Source organism: Hipposideros armiger, unplaced genomic scaffold, assembly GCF_001890085.2.
Source record: "Hipposideros armiger isolate ML-2016 unplaced genomic scaffold, ASM189008v1 scaffold_452, whole genome shotgun sequence".
NCBI classification, from domain to species: Eukaryota; Metazoa; Chordata; class Mammalia; order Chiroptera; family Hipposideridae; genus Hipposideros; species Hipposideros armiger.
In genome coordinates, this window is record NW_017731802.1 from 811,092 (window position 1) to 834,130 (window position 23,039).

Sequence of the window (23,039 nt, forward strand, 5' to 3'; positions counted from 1 at the left end):
AAAACATGTCTGAATTTTCATGTGTAATTTAAAGTGCCCATGAGTTTACCAGAAAGAAACTGCAATTTGTCACTTAACAGTTAGTACCACCACAGAATTTGATTATCCGGTAAAATTTCACCTACGTATATAATTTCACATTTACTAAATGATATGTTATTGGTTATTAATTTAAACTAAAGTAGTTTGAGGATAAGATATTTCCAAATTCTACTCTCAAGCTGACGAGTGACTACAGATATAACCATGGGCAAGGGCAAGGAAAAAAAACTAATTGATATTTCCAGATAGTTACACACCATACTGACCAAGTCAATCTACCATTAAAAAAAAATGCCCATCGTCATCTAATAGCAAAATGAGATTTTAAAAACAATGTCTAAATGTCTCATAAACATATCATTATACAATCACACCAGGGGGCGCTCTTAACACTGAAATGATGGATGACATTTTGAAACACGTGGTAGTCTCAGCAGGCCAAAATGAAAGATTTTTGTAACCATGTAGTACTTGCAACAAGTGCTTATCTCTCCAAATTGTTTGCTGACAAAATACATATTCTCTTTTGCATCCAACTGTTTATGTTGTTAAAACTGTATTTAGTGTATTAAGTAAAACATTTTTTGCTGATAGAAAGTCTCTTTCTTTGGAAACATCTGTTTATTTGGACTGACATCTGTCTTATTCTTTCTGTTGTTAGGCTAATTCTGAATAATATAGTGCTTACGAGTACATACAACTTTAAAAAACGGTTTCACTGTCAATTTGATTTTTTATAAAATTTCTTTTCGTTACTTTGTTTTCTTTTGTTAAAAAAAGAGATTCTCAAAGCAACCTAAAATTGGCACTAATAGTGAAATTTTTATCTGGGCAGTGTGGGCCTTTTCCATATTTCTCATTACCTGGTAGGAATTCTGAAGTTCAGATGCTCTCCTCAGAAAGTTCAAGGTTCAGGTTCCTGAAAAATATAATTAGAAAATCAGTGTGAGGCTTCAAGAAAACAGAAAAAGACAAAAGGTAATTGTGGGCCATATTACCCAGAGAAAAATCACCACATACTACTACTCCAGTAACAGTAATATTTTTATATAAATGTATCTGATGAAATAAACTTTAACAAGTAACTTAAAAGTTGAAAAGAGAGAATCAAAAAGTATATGAAAGGAAAAGGACATAGCTACCCCTCTTCTATTGTGGTGAAAAAGGAGTTTATAAAATTTTCACAGCCAATGTAGAGGAGATCACCCCTTTTTTTCTACCAGCTGCCTCTGTGAGTCACCATCTACCTATGCGCACGTTCAAACAGGGAGCATTCTAGCCAAGGTTCACCTAATATGTATAGAGAGTAAGTAGCTACTTATTCAATGTAAGTTCAAGGGAATAGGCATGAACCTTTCTACTGTTTGTGCCCTAAATTAAATCAACAAGCATATTAATGTCTCAAATTCTGTTGATAGGAAAGGGAAAAACAATCATTCTATAACAAGAGTATTGGTATACAGTAAAAATACACCTGGAGAAAATAATACATTTATTTACTACTTTAGACCAAAGTGTATGTGAATGATGGGAAGTCCTAGCTATGCAGAAACAGATTTTAACAGTGTTTGAGGGTGTGGGGGAGAAGGAAAAAAAGACAAACATAGGACGAAAAGAAGACAGGCCACAGGAGAGCAAACCCTGCAGGAAAGTACGTGAGGAGAGGCGTCTGGTGGCTACCATTACCTGTGTTACTTCGGAGTCAAACAAGTACTGAGAGGTTCATCAAAGCAAATGCAGTCTTGTTTGATGAGAGGCAACACTTGACATGAAGCAATCCAGTATATGGCAAAGCCGCACGAGTTTCCATCTATAGCAAATCAGAGAGCGGTGGTGTTGGGGTTCCATGGGGTCTATCCTGTTACAAGCAGGCCCTGAGTCAGATGCTAGAAAGTAAAGCTAGAATTTACTTCCCACTGGAATGGTTGCCAGGGAGCCACCAAGTGACCTATGTTTTGCATCAGGTCCTAGTGCCACGTGAAGATGAGGACACTAACCAAGAAATGGCAAATTTAAAAAAGGTTTGATAAATTGGATGCTGGTTATGAGAGAATAGGAAGGGTCAAGGAAAACACAAAGGTTTTTTATCTGAGCAACTGAAAGGACAGAGCTGCCATTAAGTAGGACTAGGAAACTATGGAAAATGCAGGTTACTGAGGGAGATAATTATTTTTATTTGGATACGTCCATTAGATATACCCAAGAGGAGCAACACAAAGCAAGCAGTTAGCTGTATAGTCTGGAATTTAGATATGGAGATCAAGCTCTACACACAAAAGAGAACACTGTCCACTCACTGACAGTATTTAAATCAATGAGATACAAGAGGAAGTGAGTGCAGAGAAGAGAGAGGGCAGAAGACTAGCCTGGAGTAGGTAGACTTTTAGGTGGCTCCATTATCCCTGCCTCCCGGTGGTCATGTCCTTCTAGGATTTCCATTACCTACTGTGTGGGCAGCACCTGTAACTGGTTTCTAACCAATAGACTATGTGCAGGATATATATGAATTACACTGTGTAATCACATTATTACATTATATAAAATTATAGCACCCATTTTGCTGGAGCTTTTCCTTCAGTAGTTGATTTTGTGGAAGCAAGCAGCCATGTTGGAGAACCCACCTAGCAAATAACTGGGGGCAGCCTCTAGCTGGCATTTCATTAAGGGGTCCAGCCTCCAGCTAACAAGATAATGACGCCCTCACTACTATAACCTCAAGAAAAGAAATTCTGCCAACAACGAGGAAAACTGGAAATAAATCCTTCTCTAGTCAAGCATTCAGGTGATACCCCAAATATCCTGACTGCAGTCCTGCAGAAGATATAGGTAAGCTGTGCCCCAAGTTCTGACCCAAAGAAACTGTGAAATACTAAAGGTGCGTTGTTTTAAGTCACTAAATTTGTGGGAATTTGTTATGCAACAATAGAAAAGTAATGCAAGCCCCGAGTTACTACATTTAGAGGCCAAGGAGAGAGGAGAGAGACACGAGAAAAGGACCAAGAAAGAGAGGCCAGTGAGGTAAGAGAAAACCCAAAGGAAAAACGTTAAGAGGTTTAAAACCAAGGTTTACTGCCAGCTCCCTTCAGAGAAATCTGAAACAGAAAATAAGGAGCAAAGGCAAAGATGAGTCGGCTGACCTGCTAAAGGCTCATAGGTAATCATGGTGAAAAGGACAAGAGAAACCAAGTGGAGTCCACCGCATTCCAGCCTTGGGGTGCTCTACTTTTCCCCTTCCTAGAATAAAAGGCATGGGAATTGGTAGAAGACAAAAAGCGTTCAGTTCTTTCTGCTCTAGATTCACTTACAATATGATTAGTCCTTGCATTGAAAATTTAGTTATTTTTTAGCAATAATGAATTTTCCTGCAGATTTTTATTTTATTTTGTTTTCGAGGAGATAGGGTCCCTTGTTATCTAGCCAGCTCATAGGTAATCACTACTGAAAGGGATACAAGAGAAAAGCCAGGTCGTGTCACATTCATCCCAGCCTACTTCCAAGGAGAAAGTGGTAAGAGGCAATGCTAAGTGAATGACATGCAACCTTATTAGGTTCCCCAGAAAACCTAATTAGTGCCAGGGTTGTGTTACTTCATGATTTATAAGGCTTTGAAAGTTGGTATTTCAAAACTGGCTAACACTTAATACCAATCAAAGTCAGCTCATTTTAATTACTAAGTAGCTAACATAGCCTATTTTTAAACTTTTCATTGTTACTGAACACGTTTAGATAGGCTTTTAATTTATTTTTTAATCAATACAACCAAATCTAATGAGTATGTAGTATGTGCAAGGTCTAAATTAACTAGGTCTAACTCAGTGAAAGAGGCTGCCCTGCTACTTTTTGTACATCTGTAATCTGTATGCAATCTTATACTATTTATATTGTCACACAATGGAAGACTCTATTATGTCCTAACGTGATTAGTATTCAGCTTTTATTTAGATTTATCTACAGTGAGCATCTTATTTTCCTATAATGCTTTGAAATCAATTTCTTCTCCATTCACTCAATGAAGAAGTATTGAGCACTTACTTAGTTACATAGAAAGGCAAACTGAATTAAAAAAAACAAATAGAGGAGAATTCAAAGTTTTTGTTTTATAATAATAATACTATCCAAAATGTGTCCCTTTTATGTTAATATTCTCTCTCTCTCTCTCTCTCTCTCTCTCTCTCTCTCTCTCTCTCTCTCCCTCTCTGTGTGTGCACACGTGTGTGTGTGTGTGTGTGTGTGTGTTGTAGACCCCTGAATAACGCAGGGGTAGGAGTCTTACCCTCTGCAGTTGAAAAACTGAAAAACCAAGTATAACTTTGACTCCCCCAAAAGTTAGCTAGAGTTGGCCCTTGGTATCTGCAAGGGGATTGGTTCCAGGACCCCCCGAGGATACCAAAATCCACAGATGCTCAAATCCCTTACATAAAATGATGTAGAACAATGCATACCGGCATCCCTCCACATCTGAGAATCTTGTTATCCATCAGCAGTTAGCTGAATCCATGATGCAAAACCCATGGATACTGTACTTATTGAAAATGCATACACATTAAGTGGACCCACACTGTTCAAATGCATGTTGTTCAAGGCTCAATTGTGTGTGTGTGTGTGTGTGTGTGTTAGGCAGAGTAAATACACACACACATACCAGGGGTGCCAAAAAATGTATGCATATGACTTGTATTCATCTTTTGTTATTGGTATATATTGAGTGTTACAGTTTTAACAATTTTTTTCTCTCTTAAAATGTGTATACATTTTTTGGCACCCTCTGTGTGTGTGTGTGTGTGTGTATATATATACAGTAACACAAACACACACAAAATACATATTTATCAATATATATTCTTCCTGACCTAGAAATACAGCTGTGCCCCTTGCACCATCAGCTTTTCCCCAGATTGGTCCATCATCAAGGCTAACAGATTACATCAATTGCTCCTATGTTTCAGTCTGTTCAATTTAGCAGTCTTAATTATTCTCAGTAAAGTCCTTGGCATTGTGAGGCACTAAGACTTGATCATGGCTTGCAGAGTTTTCAACTTATTACTAAGAGCTTTTCTATTCTTTTTCTGCCTATCTTCACTTGAATATATGCACCTCCATAGCAGAGACTCCTATTAGCTTTTCACTGATATGCATTTTAGCACATAGTATGTGCTCAATATTCATTATTTGACTGATTAGGTATTTGCCAAAATGACTGCAGTGGCTTGCATGAAAATGAAAATACAGAAGGTCCTCAAATGACATAATTTTGTTCAACAGTTTTACTATAAATGTTAATGAGGGAAAAAATCAATTACAGGTCAGGGCCACTGTCTGTGTGGAGTTTGCGCGTTCTCCCCTGTCTGTGGTTTTTCTGGGCACTCCAGTTTCCTCCCACATCCCAAAGATATACACATTAGGAGAAATGGCGCATCTCAATTGTCATAGGATGGGTGTGGGTATGTGAGTGCCTGCTGCAGTGGAAGGGCGCCCTGTCAAGAATGGGTTCCCACCTTGCACCCTAAGATGCTGGGTGGGACAGGCTCTGGCCACCCACGACCCTGAACTGGAATAATCAGGTTAGAAAGGAATTATCTTACTTGTTTTTATTAATATTCCTTAAATATGTATACAGCTCACATTTATTTCAATGTTTAATATTAGAAATGTTTTAAGTTTTTATTCAGAAGTTTGGTCATGATTTGTGACCATAAATATTCCATAGGAACTTAACATTTGTTTGTATCAATTAGCCTATGGTAAAATTGGTTTTGTTATACATCATTTCATGTGAAGTCACAATTTCCAAGAACCTATCAATGACATTAAGTGAGGACTTACTGTATACATTTAGACAAACAAATGGAAATATACCATTAAGTAAATGTATATTAACTATAACTAAATAAAAAGGACCTATTTTAAACTATGTTAAGCCCATAGTTTCTACTCAACAATTAGTTTAATGAATTGGGGACAATAATCATTTTTTAAAATATGCCTGTATAATTATATTTGACAATTAAATATAGCCCTGTGCTATATTTATAACTATATTTATATTATATATATAACTGTTACAAAGATGGAAATACAGATTGTGTAAACTTATTTCCAACAAAAAGAAGTATTTCATCTTATCAAAGAAAAAAACTTTTTTTCCTGGGTGATAAAGTCTAAGAATTTATTGCAAGGATCATTAGATTAAAGCAAAAATCAGAGCTCATGTCCCTCTAATGGTCTTTAGAAAGATAGATAAATTGGCCTCAAATTGCTAAAATTAAGGTGTTAAATTTAATATTAATACATAGGTCCTTCCAGGATTTATACTGTGATTCTTTTGACTATTACTCTTTGTGTTATTGATGCATATACCCATCAATAATTATTACTTATGAGGACAAGTTGGAGAGCTAAATGAACATGAATATCTTGTACTTTACAATGCACAATGTATTCACACAGTATAAATATCTCATGTAAAAAACACACCTCAATATTACTATCTATTTTTTACTCCCCTAAAGGATAAGACTTTACTTCATTTTAATGTGAAGTGTCACATGAAGTTATATATGTGAAACCAACTATAGCCTGAAAGGAAGGCAAAATATGTAAGTTGATTACTAGCATTACAAAGCAGTATACAGTAAAACCTTGGATTGCGAGTAACATGGTTTGCAAGTGTTCCGCAAGACGAGTAAACATTTCTAATATATTTTAACTTGTTAAACGAGCAATGTCTTGCAATATGAGTAATTTACTTCCAGAATGAATTATTCTCGAAAACCAAGGTATTATTGTATTTATTTATCAATGTTAATATTAGTGAGAACACACTGCTACTCTACATAGGACAAATACATTGCCTGCCAACATTATAAGAAGCTGCTAAAGCCATTATTCCTGAAGAACGTAATCATTAGTAGCCAGGCTTTGTATATCATGTGACCAGGCCTCCAAAGGACCAGAAATCACTGGACCTGGGGTAGGTATCTAATCCAAGGACAGTGAACCCATTAGGTTAGCTTGTGACATTAGATGAGGACTGGTTCAACTAAAAAAAAAAAAATTATTGAGGCCAAACTATTTCTTTTTCTTTGGATTTGAATTAAGGAATACCAAGAAAATTATGGCATGACAAAATAGAAGGTGACAGAGGCAGAAACAAAGAGGTAATACAAGTTATTGGGAAATACAGGAACAGTGGGCAGGGGAGTTGTCATCAGAGGGGTTCTGGCCCATGACAGGATCCAAGAAGGTGGGTGGCTCCCAAGAACACTGGCTTTGCAGTTCAATACAAATCCATCTGTATTCTAATAAAAACACACATCTTTTTTTATAATTTTATAATTTTTTTATAATTATAATTTTTTATAAGTGTTATAATTGACATATAACACTGTGTAAAGTTTAAGGTGTACAAAGTGATGATTTGATACATATATATATATATATATATACTACAAAATAATTACCACAATAAGACGAGTTTATATAATCATCACCTCACATATTTAACATTTTTTTGTGTGTTTGATAAGAACATTTAAGATCTATTCTCAGGTCAGCTGAGTGGCTCAGTTGGTTAAGAGTGCCAGCGCTGAGCAACAGGGTTGCCTGTTGGATTCTCACATAGGCCAGTGAGCTGTGCCCGGGCTGAGCTGCCACTGAGCTGCCAACAAGAGGCAGGATGGCTCAGCTAGTGAGAGCACATGCTCCTAACAACAAGGTTGGCAGTTCGACTCCCGCATGGGATGGTGGGCTACACCCACCTGCAATAAGATGACCACGGCATCTTGAGCTGAGCGGCTGCAAGCCGCCAACATGTGGCCGGATGGTGACTGGACTTGGAGCTGAGCTAGCTGTGCCCTCCACAACTAAGACTGAAGGACAACTACTTGGCTGTTCCCCTTCCCCAATTCCCCAACACTGTTCCTCTTCCCCTATTCCCCAATAAAAATCATAAGAGGGAAAAAAAAAGGTCTATTCTCTTAGCAATTTTCAAGAACACAAAACAGTATTGTTAACTATAGTTGCCATTCCGTATATTAGAACTTACTCATCTCATAATTTGAAGTATATACTCTTTCACCACCATCACCCTTGTCAAATATTGACCATATATGTGTGGGTTTATTTATGGGCTCTGAATTCTGTTCCATTGGTCTATGTGTCTGGTTTTAATGCCAGAACTATACTTCTTGATTATAGCTTTTAATTATAATTTAAAATCAGGAAATATGATGCCTCCAGCTTTGTTCCTTCTCAAGATGTCTTTGGCTATATGGGGTCTTTTGTGGTTCCATACAAATTTTAAGATTGCTTTTTCTATTTCTGTGGGGGAAAAAATGTCATTGGAATTTTGATAGGGATTGCACTGAATCTATTGATGGCGTTGAGCAGTATGAATAATTTAACAATATCAATTCTTACATTCTATGGAGACAAGATATCTTTCCATGTATTTATGTCATCTTCAATTTCTTTCATTATTGTGTTACAGTTTTCAGTGTACAGGTCTTTCACCACCTTGATTAAATTTATTCCTAAGTATTTTATTGTTTTGATGATATTATAAATGGGATTGTTTTCTTTATTTTTTGGATAACTTGTTATTAGTGTACAGAAATCCAACTGATTTTTGTATGTTGATTTTGAAACCTGTAACATTTCTGAATTTGTTTATTAGTGCTAATGGTTTTTTGGTGGAGTCTCTAGGGTTTTCTACATATTAGAGCATGACATCTGCAAACAGAGGTGCTTCTTCTTTTCAAATTTGGATGCTTTTTGTTTCGTTTTCTTGCCTAATTGTTCTGGCTAGGACTTCCAATGCTATGTTGAATAGAAGTGGTGAAAGTTTTGTACAAGTTTGTCCAATAATCTCTCAAGATTAGAATGAGGTTATGCAGTTTTTTGAGAGAAATACCACAAAAACAATGTGACTTTCTCAGTTCATCATACCAAGGGGTTAACGATGTCTATCAGTATGTCATGTTACTAGTGACATTATGTTGGTGTTAGCCAGGTTTCCCCATGGTTCTCTTTTTGTAGTTGAAAGTATCTTGGGGACATACATTGAGACAATGCAAATCCTGTTTCTCCTCATATCCCTCCAACTAACCGTAGAGGATTTTGTCTGCAACATGTATTACTGTGTTGTTTACTAATGATGATTCTCTGTTTTCATTTATTAATTGAAATTCTACTGTGAGGAAGACCTCTCTCTTCCACTCTGTGTATTTGCTTATTTATGAAATTATTTACTAATATCACAAAGAACTCATGGGTATTTTCTTTTATTCTCTGCGTTAAAATCTAATACCATCATTATTTATTTTGTTGCTCTATTTGTTCTAGTGTTGGCCATTAGAGGCTCCTTCAGGCTATCTCCTATGCTCTTTTGACAAGTCATCATATTTTTTAAAATCTTCTTAGCATTTTCTTACTTTCTAGCACCACAGATGTTACAGGCTTCTCTTGTATTTTTCCTGACCTAACCTGGAATCAATCTCTAAGGGGCCCTGTTTCCTTTTTACTGGAGAACGGTGTTTGGGGACCAACATTCAGATACTAGGTATACTCACTGTTAATGGGCATCGTTGCTTCTGAACCTCTCAGCATACATAGTTAGGTTATATATGTATGCATATGACCTACACACATGCAGCTGATCTGGCTGTATTTGTGAATACACCTACTTGCTAAAATTTATCTTTAACACCCAAATCAACACTTCCAGCACTTTAACAGTCATTTTCAGACATGTGCAGGGCAGTAAAAACTTAGTTACCCACCACACATATCCTCAGCTGAGGTCAAACAACGTGATGCTTCTCCCTTGTTTCATCTTTCAAAGTGTAAATGTGTCCTTTTGGCATGGGTTTATTTAGTGCCATGTTGTTGATTTTTTTTGTTGTATTTTTTTGGAGGGGGCACAAGGAGGGGGTTTCGTTATATATATATATATATATTTTTTTTGCATTTTTTGTTGGCAATTTCACTATTTAAAATGGCTGCCAAGAGTAATACTGAATTTCCATCTAGCGTTTTTAAACACAAAAAGTTTGTAATGTGCCTTATGTGGAAAATATGTGTGTTAGATAAGCTTCATTCAGTGATGAGTTACAGTGCTTTGGTTGTAAGTTTAATGTTAATGAATCAACTATATATTAAGTAAGGTGTGTTTAAACAGAAACACACATAAAACAAAGCTACGTATTGATCAGTTGATGAAAATATTGTGAACAGAGGCTCACAGCAACCTAATCCTGTATTTGTCCTAGGAGCAATAGGTTTGCTCTCTCTAGCTCAGTGTTTGTGGTGACTTCATAGATTGTAACTATTGTGCATACCAAGAACACATTGTATTTTTTTACCTATCCTTACATATATTAAAACAATTAATTTATATTGATACCTCTGATTCCAATCGAAAACCACAGGATTTATTTTAGCCTTCCCATCTTTCCTTATTTATACTTCTTTCTGAAACAGGGAGAAACATAGCTTTCATTAAAATAAATTTAAAAAATTTATTTCTTGGGCCGGCCGAGTGGCACGATGGTTAAGAACTGGCTTGGGACGCCAGAGGGCCCCGGTTCGGATCCCACATATGAGGTCCAGTGACACTGCCCTCTACAGCTAAGTTGCTGAACAACAGCTCAACCTGGAGCTGAGCTGCCATGAGTCGACAGCGACGGTGTAGGCTGCAGCCCCTGTGGTAGTGGGTTGCCATGGGCTACCGTGTGTAGCCAGCAGCCAGCATGAGCGGCCAGCAGCCGCAGTGAGCGGCCGTCTAGAAGCCGGCAAACTGATATGCCTGATATGCCTCACCCGGGAAGAGCGCAATGATGGTGCCAACTTGGGCCAGTGAAGCAACGTTCTTCACAACTAGACTGAAGAACAAAAAGGACAGCAACTTGTCTGTTCCCCTTCCCCCAATTCCCCAGCACTGTTCCCAGCCCCCCAATTCCCCAATAAAAATCTTAAAAAAAAATTTATTTCTTTGTTTGAATCTAGTATATAAATAAAAATTCTAGTGTGTATATATATGTATATATATACACATACACATATATATAATACATGCTTTGCTAACCCAGTCTTGTCAGAAACACTTTTATTAATTAAATTACAATATTAATGTACAATTTTTTATTTTCAACCATCAAGTATCCAGTTAAGATTCTGTTTTCCACTGTAATTTCAGTTATTTTCTTCCCTACTTTCTTCAGTGTGGTGATATTCATTTGTAATATAGTTAGGTTTATTTTTTTTAATTCTATTTTATTATTACTGTTCCCCACTTCCTCAATTGTTTTAACTGTATATTTGTTTATTTGGGGGATATATAAAACATTACTATAATTCCAAGAGCCAGAGTTATACAAAACAATATACCCATAGAAGTGTCATTCATGATACATTTTAATCCAATTGATTCTGTTATTTACAAATTATGAATTTAAATAAATATTTTCCATTTCAATTCTAGAACCTGATTGCTACATGAAGTTCTATATAGCTATAGATTTTCATATAGATGGAATTAGAAATTTGAAGAAGAATCAAATGTCTTACTTGTAGATAATTCAAGTGAACTCTGCTTCTTTAAAGCTATTTTAACCATATAAATCAAAGCAGCAAGATATACTGAGTAGAATGTAGAGTTGCTATTTTTAAATTAGACTAGAAATTAATTTATTTAGTTCCTCTTAATAATTTGGAACAAATATAGTACAATCTACATTAACACACATCATCATGTATCAACATAATAGTTTTTTAGGTTTTTCACATTTACTTTAGGTAAATGAGTAATACATTTAATTTTTAAAAAGTATTACTGACTTTAATACATTAAATTTTTTTAAAGTATTATTGAATTTAGTCAAACCTCTCCAATAGAATAAAACAAGGCATTTCTCTTCACAGAATATATGAAAGGATATGTTAGCACAGATTCTATGAAAGCTCTAACAGTACACAGTATTTAAGATACCAGGCAGATTTAAGAATGTGACTAGGTAAATTCTATATTTGCTCCATCCAAGACAGTAGCTACCAGCCATATGTGGCTATTTAAATTTAAATAAGTTAAATTAATCACATTTAAGGGGACAGACATTTTCATCATTGCAGAAAGTTCTACTGGATAGTGCAATTCTACACTGTAAGTTCTGTGACGGAGTGGCTATTTTCCATGTGCCAGCCCATACAAGTGCCTTAACACATACAAGTCACTCACGACATACTTGTGAAAGGAATGAATAAGTGGAAGGTATAATAGTACCGGGAACAAAATCTGACAACACATAGCAAGAGATATTTATGACAGAATTTTTATAAGATAGTGGAAATAATTTGTATATATTCAATAAAATGCAATCATTAAAATAATAATATATTCTTATGATGGAATATTACAAAGCTATTAAAAGAAGTGTTTAGGAAAAAAATTAATGACTTGGAAAAATAGTCATGTTCTAGCTATAGTTAAATGAAATAAATCATAGTAACATTTTAATAAGAAATAATTATGAAACTATAAACACCAAAAATTAGAGTGAAATCAATCTAGTTACCTGATTATATTTTATTTTTCATTTTGTCAATTTGCAATTTTTAAAGATTTTATAATAATGTGTTTTAGTTTTGTCATAAGAAAAAAAATGTTTGTTGCTTGTTTTTTAAAGCTCATACATTTACTCTATGAAGCCTAGATCCAGGATTGATTCTTAAAGAAATTAACAAAATATTTCTTAGCAAAAATAATTATATATTTTTACATCATTATTTAAAAAATCAAAGAGTTCTATATAAGAATGTCCAACACTTATTCCTAATTAAAAATGAAGAGAGAAGAGTGTAACAGGAGAATAAAGAAATATGCTAATCATCACAGAAGAAAACATGACAAAAGCATTAAAAATGCTTCTGAACAACATAAAACATACAGCAAACTAGTCATGTATATGTCTTACTCTGATTTATGAGTTAAATGAAAAAAATAAACAATGGAGATTACATAGGCAATCCGATCCTAAATTTGCTGAATTTATACAATATAGAGGCAACAACAGGTGTTTAGACAGTTAAATACATGGACCCAGAGAAACAAATATAACTATTCACAGTGGATGCCTCTGGATGTTGGGGTAACAATATTTTTCTTCATACTTTTTTTATAGTTTTAAAATATCCACTATTAAATCTGGTTTATCAGAAAAAAAAATATTATATTAAAAATAGCCCTGAGATCTGAATTATCTGCTTCCTCCAAGTTCCTACAGGTCATTTTGGACTGAAAGAGCCAGATTGAGGGTTTGACTACAGGACCAGAATTGAAGAGGCTTTCTTCCCAAAGCCATTCATCACCCAGCTCAGTCATGCTTCCCTCCCACACTCATCACCTCAGCTCAACACTAGAATGGGACACTGACTTTCACTGCCCAACGTTGCCTTACATGGACTTAACTATTTGCCATGTCGTTCTTATGTTCTGCTTCTCAACTGCAAAGTCCAGTTTCCATTCCTTTAATCTCCTCCCATAGTGCCATACCCAGCACTGGATATATCTTTGCCAAAAAAGAAAAATAGACATTAAAATGTTGAACAGAAATTTCTCCCTCGAATAGAAAGTATAGTTTGCCATCCTGGCACACACTCTTTAAGTAGAAAAGGCAAAATTTATAGTTGAACACCAAAACTACTCCTAAGAAAAAAGGTGATTTTTTTGAGTAATTGAGAAGAGTCTTGAAGCAAAGTTATTAAGATTTTTTTTTTTTTTACTCATCCAAAGTCATCATAGGTGAAGTGTCTGTTTGTCTGTCTGTTTGTGTGTTTGTTTTTTAAGGGGCAAGCATCACTAAGGGATACTTGCAGTGGAAGAAAATCACAAATATAGTAACTTCAGAATTTCATAGATAAAGTGAAATGGTGAAGGAATAGCAATAGTTGGAACAATGGAGATACAACTTGCTAGAACTATGTAATGAAGGTAGAAACCTTTAACTTTTTAAAAATTAGACTTCAAGTAATCAGAGGTAGAAAGATTGAAGACTTTGTCAACATTATACCAGTCCTTATATAATACCTGGGCATGAACAGAATGGGCAACAGAAGCACATGAAGACGAGGCAGGTGCCTAGTGGCTAAGGGCACAGAAGCTGAAGTCTGACAGCAAGAGTCAAAAATCTCACTTTTGCCATCACTAGCTATCTAGCTCTCAACAAGTTACCTAACTTCTAGACCTCAGATTTCCTTACTATAAAATGAAAATAATAACAATACTTACCCTAACCTATACGGATAATTAAGTTATCCACCTATTAAGTTTAATAAGTACTAAATGATCTGGATTGTGTGGCAGAGAACATGACTATTTCAGTGGAATCCATTTTCTTTAGTTTACAAACATCACATATACTGAATTTCTATTTAAAATTTAAACATCAATTTGGATTGGGTCACGAATGCTAGGTCCTAATTGAGGTTCTTCTACTTTGAGGTGAACTGTGGGCATACCATTTTCTTTTCTAAGCCCCAGTGGTATCATGAGGAGGTGTACTGGATAAGCGTTACACATTCTTTTGCTGCTTGCAAATTCCTATGACCTATTCAGCTGGGGGGAAAAAAAGTATTTTAATACTGCTGCTTACAAAATATTTTCACAGTAGGAACTGAAACGTATTTATGTAACAGCTAGATTAAACAAAGAGCTAGTACAATTTCCCAGTGGGAAAGCTACAGAAGTAAAAACTGATCAAAACAAAGAATTTTCAGAATGTATGCAGTATGAAAGTTTCAGTGAACAGAAAAAAGGGCCTGCTAAACCAATCCTGGTGTTGGAAAGAGCAGAAGCAATAAGAAACAATACGAGAAGCTAATTTTTCTTTTTGTTTTTCTACATTTATCTCCTTTATCATCTCATAAAAAGATGGAAGGAATAATACTAATAACATAAAGTGAATTCCACTGATACAGTTACATCTTTTCACCTCATGATCTAACTTAACTAGCATTTATTAAGTTACAGTGTGGTATAACTATTAGAAGCTGGTAGAGATTTTGACAAATTTTTTTAAAATCTCATGTCTGCCCTCTAGAAGCTTATATAAATATATAAATATAAATTATATATTTTTATATGATACTTCTATGTTATCTATTATATAGTATATATATATATATATTAGTGGGTTGTTGGAAAAGTCATGATGTATTTTTTCTATGTTTTTTGTTGCAAAAATGCGTCATGACTTTTACAACAACCCAATAATATATAATATATATACAGAGGGTGCCAAAAAAAATGTATGCACATTCTAAGAAAGGAAAAAACTGTATTAACTCTAATACTCAATATATACTGATAACAAAAGATGAATACATGAATATATGTATTTTTATATATTTATATATGTATATATACCAGAGGTGCTCAAAGTGGTTACCATCAGCATCCAGACACTTCTGATTACAGTGAACTACTGCTTGGGCACAAATAACATCTCTTAAAATGTGTACACAGGGCTGGCAAAGTGGCTCGTTGGTTAAGAGTTGGCTTGGGAGCGTGAGCTCTGAGCAGCAGGGCCACAGTTTGGATCCCACATAGGCCAGTGACGCTGCGCCCTCTACACCTAAGATGGAGAATAACAGCTCAACTTGGATCTGGGCTGCCATGAGTCGCCAGCGATAGCATAGGCTGCAGTGGGCTACAGTGGGCTGCCGTGAGCTATCGTGAGTGGCCGCCAGCCGATGTGAGCTGCCGTGAGCAGCCGTCCAATGGCCGGCGACTGATCTGCCTCAGCCAGGAAAGAGCGCAATGATCACAATACCAACATGGGCCAGTGAAGTGACGTCCTCCACAACTAGACTGAAGAATAAAAGGACAGCAACTTGTCTGTTTCCCTTCCCTGATTCCCCAATAAAAAAATTAAATTAAATTAAAAAGCGTACACATTTTTTAGCACCTCTGGTATATATACATATATAAATATATAAAAATACATATATATGTATATGTGTGTATATATATATATACACACACACACACACGTATACATACAAGTATATATATTCAGATACTGGAGAGAGAAAATACATATATAGTAATATATATGACATATATATTGGGTCGTCGGGCAAGTCATGACGTATTTTTCTATGTTTTTCAATGCAAAAATGCATCATGACTTTCCCAACGAACCAACATGTGTGTGTGTGTGTGTGTGTGTGTGTGTATGAATATCATGGAATATGTTAGACACAGTTAAAGATGAAATGTAGAATGTATTCAAATACAAAAATGAATGGCTGAACTCCAGGGTTGTCAATTCAAATCATTATCAGGTCCAGGAAGGCCAAGTAAATAAGGGCAAGGGCAAGGTAGATAACGAGGCAAAGGGAAGCACACTTTCTCAGAAAAGCTGCCTACTTAGCACTCGTCATTGTTGCCATTTGGGAATGGAGGTTCTGGGTCCTCAGATGTTCTAATTTTCTAACCATGTTTATGTGAAATCTCTATCTTTTAGGGTTGGAAACTAATTCAAACATTTTAAAACATCATGCCAATCAAACAGATACATCTCCGAGGCATACACATCCTGTGAGCTGTTAGTTTACAATCTGGTTTATTAAGTGCTGTAGAAAAATATTTATTGATGCTTTATGATGCCTCAGATGTTAACATGCTGTGATCTTTTTATCTCATAAAAAACACCCCTTTTTACAATTTTATGGGGAAGTCAAGGAGCAGGGAGGCTAAATAATGTCTACACAGTCATATAAGTATGCAGATTTGGGTTCAAAACCAGGTTTCTCCAACTCTAACATCCATATCTTTTCTAAGGTAAATACCTTTTATCAAACAAGCTGTGTGTGGGGGGGGGAAGAGAGAGAGAGCTTTAGATTAGACTTAGGAGGGTAGGTAAGATCTGGGAAATCAAAGGGGAGAAAAAAAATGCTTTTAGTTAAGAGGCAACATGTGAAGACTAGGAGGAAGGAATGAGCATGGTATAGAGAATAGCTTGGAAACTGGCCTGGTGACAGCAGGCATTTCATATCGGGCAACCCAGGGAAAGTGGATTATATGTAAGACATTAATAATATTTAATTTAACATTCACCACAAAACAGAACAGTAAAATGCAATAAACTTTAAGTAATTACTTTTTTCTATTCATGTTAATCTCCCCTGTCAAGCAGTGACAAACAACCACCTTTACTGTCTTTACCATTTTGCTAAGAGAAACAGATTCTGATAATTAAAAGAAAACCATGCTGACACATGCACATGAGTAATATTATCTAATGCACTATCCCCCTAATCCAGACATCTGAATGTAATCCCAAAATACAGTTACCCAATATTCTAAACAAAAGTTAATGTCCCTTCTAGATAAATTATCCACAAAATTGCATTGCTTAATTTCATATGAAGTTACTCAGTTTCCCTACAAAATGTCTTACTCTGACATCCCAAAGAAAATTATCACATTATCTTCTCCTCAAAGGAGTTAAAAAGGTGCCTTAATAAGTGAATTAGTCTAGATTCTTAAATAAGTAATTTGTTTAGTTTCAAGCCAAAAGAAGAAGACTGATTCCTTTAAAAATCCAAATTGTACTACCTTCGTTAAAGTAGCCCTCCCTCTGTGGAAAAATTAAAAATGATATCAAATGTGAGTAAGGTTTTTATCTGAGTATTAGCCTTTGAAAGATGGGCCAGAACAGTGGTGTTAAAACTTCTGATATTTATTTTCTTCAAAATAAAACTGAAAAGCTTGTTTTATTGAATGTAAATTATCTTACTATTTTAAATTTTGGTTCAGTTTTTAAAATAACTTGTAAACAAGAAAAAAAAGAAATCTGCAGATTCCCCTCTTTATAATCTCTGGGTAAAGGCTACAGTAGTGAGCAAAACACAGTGACCTCCCACAATGACATAAAGTCTAGTTAAAAATACAGAGATATTATTTGGCAATCAAAAATTCAAATATTAAAGTTATAAAAGATGATTTGAGAACAAGAGATGGGTGGGGTCACCCCTTCCAAGACTTAAGGAAGAGGGCAGGCTTCCAAAGACCACTCACCTGTACTTTAAGACCTAAAGGGAATGTGGGAATTAGCCAGGGTTGGAGACAGAGTAGAGTAGAATTGCAGCAATGCTCAAACACAAGAAAAGGCTTATATGTAGGTGGGAAGAGAAGAGACTGCGCATTACATTTGGGAAACAAACATGTCACTTGTTGACCTTTTTTACTATACCACTCACCTCACATCCCCAATTTCCCAACAAAGTGTAGAAAGTATTGTAGTGCGGCAGTGGGCCCTAGACAAAGGCTTTCCCAGACCATGTGGTCACTAAGGGTTTCATGTGGGCTTCAGGCAAAGACATTCCTGGACTATATGATCATCAAGACTTCCATGTTTAGTATTTCCAAATTCCTACCTCACCCGGGAGCCATTCTGGAACTGGCACAATGGCCACATGTTCTAATAATAAATCTTAGCTGCCAACCTGGAAACTTCAGGGTATATAGTCCCGAGTCCCACTGAGAGGATATATAAATCCGCTGAGTCTATACCGGCATTAATAAAAGTTGCTTCCCAAGCCTTGGTGTCCTGTCTCTCTATCTGAGTTCCCTGGAACAGTAGCATCACTTACATTTTAAGATGTTTTAACATACTGACTCAAGCAGCATGTGGGTTTCAGGCCATTTTTTTATTGATGAAAATATTAGCTGGATATTAGATACACTTTAAATATTAGAGAGGAATAGGAAAGATACAGAGATTATTCTAAAGCTTTAAAATGCTGCATCTCAAAGTTGAACCTGACCTAATTTTCTGGTTCAGTATAGACTGGCACACCTCAGAGGACTATATTAGAATATCCTGGGAGCAGGAGACTTCTTCAAATAATGCAGCTCTGCTTCCCCCAATTCCTGAAGACCGGAGCCATGTGTGCGCACACACTCCTTTGTACATTTGTTTGGGTTCCAGAGTTTTTAAGGATTGACAATCAGAGCCTTAACCTTCAGCAAATTCAAAGCGTCTTACTCATCAGACATCAAGGAAAGACAGAGGCTGGGAATCAAGGTAACTAGTCAAAACAGTAACTAATGTGTAGGACAGAATGATGACTTTTATAAAGCCACATCACAAACATCTCTGAGTCTTCCTTATCACAACCTTGAGAGATGAATGCTGCTTACTGCTCAGAAAGTGTTTATGTGAATTTCCACTGATTATTCATCCAGTAGCTGGCAGAGCCAGAACTTCAAATTTAGATCTGCTGACTTAAGGTGGAAAAAATATACTTTCAGGGATAGTGGCGTGTTTTCTTAACGTATGTGGATGAGTGGAATGAGGGATAATACAGCATTAAATAAACAAGCTCCATAAAAAGGGCTGCGATTGCTGAAAGCCTCTGTCTCTCACCAGAAACGAGGGCGCCCTGCCGGTGAGGCTGTCTGCACCTTAGCCCCAGCCCCCACTTTCTCTCCCGGCCTTAGCCACAGGGACTGCCTCTTCCAGTCCTCCCAGTCCTGACTCAACTGCTCCCTCCACTTGCTCTGTTTTGACTCCCAGGTTCCTATCAAGAGGAACACAGATTTTAGACTTCACAGATCTGTTTTCGAATTCTGAATGTCACATTTACAAACTCTGTGACCCTGGAGAAGGTATTTAAAGTCTCTGAGCTCTAGTTTCTTCAACTGGAAAACGGTGCTGGGAAAGAGGAATAAGTGAAGAACTCTTAATTAAATATGATAACCTAAGAGGTCTATGTGGTGGCTAATGTTATATTTTATGTGTGTAATTATATTTTTGTGCACTCAATTCCTTCATCTGGCTTTCAGGAATATGTCTCTTTTTTTTCTTATTTCTATCTCAGGAAGACAATTCTTCACAAATTATGTCAATAGAGCAGTTTTACAGCATAAGGTTAAGTAAATGAACTCAGATGACAATGTCAGAGTCTTAGTTCATGTCTTCACATCTTCCTACCTGTTTAAACTTAAACAATTTATTGGCTAACTTTGTGTCTAAAATGGGGATAGCAATGCTACCAACCTTGTAGGGCTTTAGTGTTAATTAAATAGAAATTAAATAAAATAAAATGCACTTAGAATATGGTTGCAGCTCAATAAATTTTGTTATTATTTGTTAGTAGAGGTATTATTATTTCCTTCTTTAATTAAATTCTGCTGATCAAATTATCAGGGGACTGAAGTGTTTAGTGGGTAAATGGATTAAAATATTAAGGGCCCTAAAGAGAAAAATACAGTATTTGTTTTCAGATTACAATCTACTTTGTATCTCAAATCAAATTGATGCAAGGCTTCTTATCTATGAATGTCAGCTTATTCATCTATTTTTTTTAAGCATGGACATTTGGCTCAGATTTCTGTGAAAACTAAATTTAATGCATAATTTACAACATATGGCCAAAATCCAATATTCAATTTTATGCTTTATTCAAGTAAGAGCAATATAGCTGGGAGGGGTAAAAAAGTCAAAAGTTGCTTACATTTATGATTCTTTTAAGATTCACAAAATATACTAAAAGCAAAGCTTGGGTGTTTTTATTTCCATTGAAGATACAAGAACATCCCAAAGGAATGAAGGAGTAGAATCACACCCTGAAATCTTCACTGGCAATGTACTTTTCAGTTGCAACATCTAACGTATAAAACTAAAAAGCAACAAGCTGAAACCTATCTGGTCTTCATTTTTTTGTTGTTTCCATTTAAAAACTACTTTATTTGCTGCCTTATCAGCATATGCAAAGAAAAAAAAGTACTGAAATGATGCCAGCTGTTTACAAATTAATGCTTTATTTTTTTATAATAATTACTTTTACGTCTCAAATCAAATGTTTCCTCAAAACTGTGAAACACCACAATTTTGCTTGTCTTCCTTGCACAGGAGCCATGCTAGGCTGCGCTATAGATCGTTCCAATATTAGTGCTGCTGAAGTGAGCACTATCTGGTCTTCATTTTGTATTTCATTTCTTTAACTACCAAAGAACATATGGCCCATCATATTGATCCTTTTGTGTGTTTTTTTTTGTTCCAAGAGCAGAATGTATCAGCTATATTAAGCATGTTTCAAAATTAAGTTTTTGCTTTGATGTGTAGGTTTTGTTTAGACCCTGCTGCATTCTGAAAGAACAGAGTATGTTTGTTTTTGTCTAAGCAGACCTACATATGATGCTTTAAAAATATCAGGAAAATTATAAACTTGGTCAAATACCTGCAAACCTAGCAAATGTTTTCCGGAAATTTCTCTCAACACTGATATTTTTGTGCATTTTGTAAGAAAGACACATGGCAGTTCTATGCTGGTTGCTTCTTCTGTTATGTGTTTGCTTATACATAGATATAACCATAGTAATGTTTATCTGAAGAACTCCCTGCCTGATATATATATATGTGGTTACCAGCTGGTCTCTTAAGTGTTTTCTGAAAATTACAGGCTCATTCCTGCTTCCCGATACACTTACTAAAAATACTTCAAATTTCCCCTTTGCTTCCAGGACTATGGCTGGTAACTAAGGCTGTATAACTTATGCAGAATATGTACCCTCCTGTTGGTAACTACTACACTGCATATAGAGATATCTTCTCACATGTCTATGTTTCTAACCATCCATTACTAATTCTTCTTTTTAATTTGTCTCTCTGTTTTGCTTTTTTACTGGCCATTTTTTTAGATTTTCAGATGTCATGGAACAAAATAATTACTGAACAAGGAAATTAAAGAAAGGCATTTTAAATTCAATAGGATGTGCAAAATATTAGATTTCAATGTTTCTTTCAGAGACTACATTGTCCACTCATTTTGCCTATCTTCTGTAGCCACTTTTAACCTTCCACTTTTTTTTTTTGTTCATTTCATTGTGTTCTCAATTGTCCCTAGCAAGAGCTCAGACTTGTTCCATCTTTTTAAATCCTCAGATTCATAGCTCAATTCCAGGTCCCAAACACTTACAGCTCATTTTTAACTGCCTAAATAATGTTTTTTCCCCCACCTTCCATCCACACTATAAACATCCTCTAGATTAAATTTCCTAAAACACCATTTTCATCATGTCACAGTATTGTTCAAGATCTTTCTGTGGTTTTAGTGACTATGGTGAAAAGTCCCCACTTCTGACACTGATAGATTCTGAAGATCTACTGATAGTTAATAATAATGTATTGTGTACTAGAAATTTGCTAAAGAGTATATCTTAAGTCTCACCACCAAAAAAAAAAAAGTTAACTGTGATGTGATGATACATTAATTAGATTGCCTGTGGTAATCACTTCACAATGTACATCAAACCATCACATTGTACACCTTAAATATATAGAATTTGTATGTTTCAATCATACTTTGATGAAGCTGGGATAAAATTTAAAGGATAAGCTACCAAGTAAGGAATGCTCAAATGATGGGACATATGCAAAGAACAGACCAGCCAGCTTAAATGGGCTACTATTTGTCAAATTAGGAACAATTTTAGCACAAAAATAAAATAAAGTTTTTAGTTTATATAGATAAAAATTAACAAATTAAGCAACAGAATGTTAAAATATGTTAATATAAATCCACACATATATAAAATAAACTAGAGGAGGGAAGGTTGATGGAAGTAACAAAAAGGAATGCATAGTTTTATCTAAGCTGAAAACATACCTGTCATTGTTTTTACTATGAAGAGTTGCGACACCTAAGTAATGTTGAATACAACTGATGATATTAGTAAAACTTTGGTTGTTCCAAATCTGTTTCTTAAAAATAATCTCAGATAGGCAGTTAGTCTACCCTAGTAATCACTGGCTGAAGTTCAAATATGGTGGACTGATTTTGTCCTTGCTAATCAGAAGACTCATCCATTTTTTTAAATAAATAAAATACTACCATAAAAATATATTCTTGATCTAACAAGAAACATTAAAAAAGATGGAGTAGTTCAAAAATTTGAGCCAGCAAATTTCTTAACAGAGATCCCACTCCAGCTG

At 35.4% G+C, this 23,039-nt stretch overlaps 1 protein-coding gene across 1 annotated transcript in view; it reads right to left on the reverse strand.

Moving 5' to 3' along the window:
• Nucleotides 1-23,039, reverse strand: part of LOC109395055 (cytochrome c oxidase subunit 7B2, mitochondrial) — a 107,371-nt gene that overhangs the window by 64,792 nt on the left and 19,540 nt on the right. The window contains exon 2 of the mRNA XM_019665778.1: nt 906-961. The gene's annotated coding sequence lies outside the window, so the exon portion shown is untranslated. The remainder of the gene's footprint in view (nt 1-905; nt 962-23,039) is intronic.